The sequence below is a fragment of the Ammospiza caudacuta genome, chromosome 3 (assembly GCF_027887145.1).
Source record: "Ammospiza caudacuta isolate bAmmCau1 chromosome 3, bAmmCau1.pri, whole genome shotgun sequence".
Classification (NCBI taxonomy): Eukaryota; Metazoa; Chordata; class Aves; order Passeriformes; family Passerellidae; genus Ammospiza; species Ammospiza caudacuta.
In genome coordinates, this window is record NC_080595.1 from 98545364 (window position 1) to 98552327 (window position 6964).

Consider the following 6964-nt stretch of genomic DNA (forward strand, 5'->3'; position numbering starts at 1 on the left):
TCTTTTCTTTTCTTTCTTTCCTTTCCTTTCCTTTCCTTTCCTTTCCTTTCCTTTCCCTTTCCTTTCCTTTCCTTTCCTTTCCTTTCTTTCCTTTCCTTTCCTTTCCTTTCCTTTCCTTTCCTTTCCTTTCCTTTCCTTTCCTTTCCTTTCCTTTCCTTTCCTTTCCTTTCCTTTCCTTTCCTTTCCTTTCCTTTCCTTTTTCTCTTCCCTTCTTTCTTAGCAGCTGGCTACTTTGGATATTAAAAAACACATGAACTATATTTAAAACACCTAGTACACATGATGTTTTTAGTCCTAGAGGAGTCACAGAATCACAGGACCATGGGAAAATTCAGAGCAGAGGACTCAGGAGGTTGTCTGATACAGTCTACTGTTCAAAGCAAGATGAGTAATGAGGTTAGAAAATGTTTCCTGGGGCTTGATCCAAAAAGGTGTTGAAAATCTCCAAATATTGAGATGCATAAGCTGATGGTTGGATGACACAGAGCTCAGGAGTTGGCAATTACACTTTTTGTTATGTCTGAAATGGCTGTTAAATTTTTCCAATTTTACTTATGCTTAGTTGCAATGCTTATGCATTTTCATCTTAATTGACATTATGTAAACCACAACCAGGTTTCTGTTTTATTGACTGCTGGAATTGCTGTTGTCTTGTTTCCCCTTCTCCAGTAAACAGAACTTTCAAGAAACAGGACACGCAGTTTTTCTGCATAGTACAAAACACAGAATGTGACTTGGTGCAAAGGAAGCAGAGTCCTCTCTCAGTGAGGTATGGCAGTACAATAATATGCCCACACAGGTACAAAATATTACGTGATAGGCACCAGGCCAGGATTTGATCCAGCTGATCTTGCACATGGCCAGGTTTTCCAAACCGGTGACCTCATGGCTCTCTACAACTCCCTGAAAGGTGGCTGTAGTCAGGTGGGGGTCAGTCTCTTTCTCCAGGCAGCAACTGACAGAAGGAGAGTCCACAGTCTCAAGCTGCATTAAGGGAAATATAGGTTGGATAGTAGGAAGAAGTTTTTTACAGAAGGAGTGATAAAGTACTGAAATGGTCTGCCTGGGGAGGTGGTGGAGTCACCAGCCCTGGATGTGTTTAAGAAAAGACTGGATGTGTCACTCGGTGCCATGGTTTAGTTGAGGTGTTTGGGCATGGGTTGGACTCAATGATCTTGAAGGTCACTTCCAACCCAGTGATTCTGTGATTCTGTGAAAAGCGATTCTAAGAAACATGGATGTGTTGACACCAGTTGAGTCCAGTCAGGGTTTATTCCCTGACATGGACCACAAAGAAAGTATAGATATATTTTATATATCTTAAGTTCTAGCCCTGGAGATATGCTCCATAGGAAACAGAATGAAGAATGCGTGTAAGGGTATTTAAGGAACATTAAAAAATTATGTAAGACTCCAGAAGACTTTCCCATGCTAGTCAGAAAGAACATTTTTCCTACAGCTATCTGAAGTGTAGGATAAGATAAAAAGCAAGCCTCATGAAAAAAACTGAGAGTTTGTAACAGGTGCATTGGCCTATTAGCTGAGAATTTTATAGGCTGAATTTAAAAATATGTACCATTTTCCAAATCCTGAAGTGTAGAAAGTGACAGTTGTTAAGTCATACACCAAAATCTTCCTGGGATTAACAACTTAAAAGTAACCTGGAGAAACGTCCCAGAGAGATATCCTGAGGCAGGCATGGACATGGATCCAGTTTGCAGGAGGGAAAAGACAAGGGCTTTTCAAAGGCCCCACCACTCCACAGGATAAGGCAGGGCTTGCAGTGAGGTACCAGAGGCTCCCTGATGTTGGTATCTCTGAGGGATGGCTGGCTTCCACAGCCAAAGAGAATTGCAGCAGCTTCTGTGCCCTGCCACCATGCAGCACATCACAGCTACAAAAGGCTTCTCAGCTGCAAATAACCCAGCTGAGACAGCATGAGCACTGCTGTACAAATAGGTTCAGCATTTTAAAAGTTATCTAAATAACCTTCTTTTCTCCTTCCCTCTCCCTCTCTTTGTTTCTTTCTCTTCCTTTTCCTCCTATTACAAAATAGGAGTTTTGTAATACTCCTATTGCATTTTTATATAAAGTTTTTAGGTACATCCTCCAGATGTAATAGCTAGGGATAGCTGCCAACATTTGCAGAATAAAAAGCAGGTCAATTCTGTTGTGAAAATGTTATAATTACCATTAATTCAGTCTTATTTTTTAAGCATGGAGTGGCAAATTTTGGTCAAAGTTGTAAAAAAATGCTTTAATAAAAAGATACCACATTTACTCTTTAGAAATTCAACACTTTTTCAAAACCTTGTCAAAGGAGAAGTGTCTTTATTGTTGCAGGCAGCTTTGTTTCTTTTTGCTAGGCACACCTAGATACCAAACATCTGAGAATATTCAGACCATCATCTTCCTTAGACACCTGCTGGTAAAAATGAGTAGAGTCATCCTCTATTTCCCAAACCAGTCTAAGGCATATCACACTGTCACACATATTTTGAAGCCTCCCAGATTGACTAGGAGAATGCCTAGTGAATGCAAGAGACTGACAATGATTAAGTACTTAATTCACATGTTCTTACCTTCATTGGCATATCAGGCTCCTTGAGCATAAAAAGCACATCATCCTGTCCTGCATGATGAGTTCCATCCAGATTTCTGAGACCTCTGAAAAAATTATTTGCTTAGTTACTGACAAGAGAAATATAATTTGCAGAATCTCTCACTTATTGTGCATAATTTCACATATCATCACTTCTAAGATTAACTTAGGCTTTGCCAATAGAATTTTCTTTTTAAGTTTTGCCATTAATTTTCACTACAGAGCTTGCATTCAAAAAAGAAACCACTTTAGTGAGAGCTGCAGCATGTTCTTTGGCAGTTCCAGGCTTTGACAAATCCAGATACTAATCAACTTCCCATCAGGAACAGGACAACACTATTGAGACAACCTGTGAGATACCAGCATAGTTTATCTTCATAATTCCATCTTTTATGACAGGATAATTCAGATTAATTTTGTTTTGCCACATATCTGAACACCTTCAACATTGCAGTATTATAATGCAGTGCTCATGGGGTGGAAACTCTTTAAAGAATCATTCTAGCCTGGCACCAGGCAGGTACAAAGACATGGTGTTGCAAGACTGAGACACCCAGATGAAAGAACAAGTCCAACATGACTCTCCACTAGTAAAATGCCTTAAAAGCCGATGTTTCTATGGGTAGGTGTGTGCACAGGGAGAGGTTAAGTGCACTGGGGTTTCAGAAAAAAAAAAAACAAAAAAACATTTAATCTCAGAAAGAACATAAATGTACAACACATCCATAGTATATAATTCAGATGTGGAACTCATTGCCACAGGGAACCTGAATACTGAATTTTACATGGATTCAGATGGTATAAATTCTTGTCTGACAGATGTCAGGGACTATTCAGAACAGAGGTACAGTATCCTGCTCAGGAATAGCCTGAGTCACCAGTCAGTGTATTCAAACATTCAGAGACTATTCAGAGGAGGTATCCCCTATGTTTGGTCCCTACAAGCCCTTCTCTCAGCATTTGCTATTGACTGCTGTGTGAGACAGGGTACTGTGGGGAAGGGAACACTGGTCTGACAGACCATACCTATTCCTCTGGTTTTATGAGTCCACAGACAAAATAACTGCTCTTCATAGTGAACACTCCAGCATCCCTTTGTAGTCCACAGTGAAGTTTTTAAAGCCATTAACCCAGAAAATACAGAACTAATCTACAAAGCTTGAGGGGAATCTACTGTTTTCCCTAAGGTTATTCATGGCTTCTATACATAAGGAAACAACTATAGTTAAAAACAAAGATGATTCCACAAAGCCCCAGTGCCATGTCTTGTCTGAGGTTCAGCATTCACTGCAGTTACTAAATGCCACTGACAGAGGAGAAATATGAGACCATGTTTCCATGCACGGATGAGTGTTCTGAACAGAGGCCACTTGTTTAATAGGAAATGTCCAGCATCATTGCCACTCCCATATCCTTTAGAAAGAATACCTATAAATGAGGGAGTCTAGACATTATGGTTGCCTGTACTTCCAATCTATACTTCCACTGGCTAACATAACACTAAAATGTAGGCAATACAAGGCCTAAGCTACTTTTCTAACTCTAGCTGAGCACTGCCATAGTGCTCCAGAGGAGTACTTTGTAGAGGACACGATACACGCCTTCCTTTCTTCCATTTGAAAGCAATGCTGCTAATTGAGGAAAGTCCCAGGCTTTCTGCTGCCATGGCCAATGCCAAAAATTGAACAGCATGGAATGCTTCTGCTAACAAACAATAGGAAAAGCAGGCAGAATGGTTCTCCTCTCCCAACATAAACCCCCAGGCAAGAATATCCATGGTGACAGAGAGCCCTGAGGCATTTGCAGCAGACGGAATATTTCCAGACAGATGAAAACACATTGTACTGCCAGAGCCACATAAGCCATTTCTGATTTGGTCAGCATCATCTTATGCATGATTAAGTAATGACTTTGTATGCAGCTTTACAGTCACAGAACTGCCCAGCTTAAGGCATCCTAATTATTTTCTTTTTTGATTGACTGCAACTTGCTCTCTTATGGGAAACCTGAGAAATGTTTTGCTTGGATGCATGTGCGTATTTTTTCTTGTCCAAACAACCTTATACCTTAACTTTATATTCTTCTATTTTGTAAATTATCATTCTAAAATCTAATATCCTTGTTAGGCCTTTACAACATTAAAATGCTCTATATACTGTACTGTGTCTAAGGAGACTGAGACAAATTTTCACTCACTGAACTCTGTTTATGTTACTTTCAGTTATTTGAGATTAAGCAGATGATTATTATATTGTGAATATGATCTGTATTTCTCTGCTCCTTTCTTCTGTTTATCTTGAAAAGACAACATTTCAAAAGTCAGATTCCTTAAAAAGGGAAAAATAAATAAAGGTATCTTGTAATAGTAGTTTTGAAAAGACTGAAAAATATGTAGGAACCCAGAAACAACTTTTTTATTCTATCCTAGAAAACTTGATAGGTTGACAGAAAAGGTATTATCTTGCTCTATGAGGAAATACCACAATTTAAGTTGGCATCACTGATCTAGTTTCCCTAGCCACCTTCTTCATCTTCTAAGCCATTGAGCAGAGGTAATCAGTTTAAAATGCATTCCTCCATCATCAGAGCTGTATCCTGTCTGCACTGTTGAATGGATATGAGAGCTTGCCCAAAAGAAGCCATGGCATTGAGGGAACAAGGCTGGATTTTCTCTTAAGACCCAGTGTTTCTTTTCCTAACAGGACTTCAGATGAAAGAGAGCCATCTACTGCTCTACACGAGACATGCTGGAGCATGTCTTTTTAGACTGGCGATTTGAAATGTCAAGGTGGGATTTAGGGAAGGAAGTGGAAAGCTGTGCTGTTTTCCTCTTTTATGCTGTGGAGTTGGGTGACAAGGGAAGCAGTGTGCTGAGCAGTGCTGTTCACCACCTCCCCAGCCTAGCACAGAGCACAGCTCTGTCCAGCAATGGAAGGAACCAGGGCAAAAGTGTTTGAATACAAACAATTATCCTTTTTAGAAATAAAAATAAATAAAGTCTGAAAATACTTCAATTCTTCCACATCAGGAGGATGTATCAAAAGTATGATACACTGGCACAGCAGACCAACAACCAGCAACACCTGATAGGCTGGACAGAGGCAAACCATGCCTGTTTCCACACAACTACACACAAAGTCCACACAAAGTCAACCTCCAGGGTGTCAGGAATGACATTCTTACCTGCTGTGACAAAGGTAAGTGCTCCTCACACACTCCTGAATCTGTATTCATGGGTGTCACCTTTTGCCTATGGGGCTGAAGCCTCACAATCAAGCTGCTCTTGGTGCGGTGTGTCACTAAGATTCATTCCATGGTGAGGGTCTGCAAGATCCCAGAAGGAAGCAGCAAGGCAGATGAATCTATGTTCCTTGTTAATGCAAGGGCTTTTGGCACTATCATGTACTGGGAGTGTAGGTAGATTCAAAATACAACTTGCATTAGGGAGAAGAAATAAGAGGTAAAGAAAAAAGGGGATTTCTAGAAAAAGCCTTGTCTATCATTCCAGGCCCTGCAGCCCCTCATCCTCCTTGTGCTATGATGAGAGGAGTCTGTGGAGAGCTTGGGGTTCAGCCTGTGGATGGAAGTGATCACACTCATAACCTGTGTATGCTGCACACAGTTCTGGCCATACACCCCTACACTTCCTTCCTCACAGGCTGGGTGCTACTCTCTGGTGGTAGGTGCAGAAATGCCAAGAAGAGTACAGCATGTGTGAAATGCAAAGCTAAAGTCTGAGTATTACAAACCAAATCACCACTTCTCATAAAATGATGCAAAATATGTTTGATACTTGTTTTGTTTTTCTGTTTTCTTCCCTTAATTTTGGCTGTAAAAATGGCTTCCAGGTAAGTCTGACTCACAGAAGACCCTCAGGCTAAATTTCAGAACCAGAACAGAAGCACTGACTTGCTTCATGTTTTCACATAGGTGCAATACTGTATGATAGGCACACAGCCACAGCTATTGACACTTGCAAACTCATCTAGCTACCTTGTGTGAAACAATATAGCTGAATATGCTGCCAGGAATCTTTTACATTCCTCTATTTTCCAGTATGCAGAATTTTCCAGGCAGTTACACACCAGTAGGATGGCATGGGCACCTAAGCAAAGGCAAAGCTTCCAGTGGATGACCAGCAGCATCACCAAAATGACTCAGCACTCAGCTGAGGCTGATGAGTGGACAAGGTGGGTGGAGGTGGCTCTCATGTAGGAAAGAGCCTGTAACATTTAAAGATCTCCACTCTGCTGTTGGCTTTGGCTGAGATTGAAAAACAATGATTCCAAGAGGAGAAGCTCTACTACATACCCCACAATGCTTATTAATCTATATTGATTATAAGTCTATATTTTCACACGT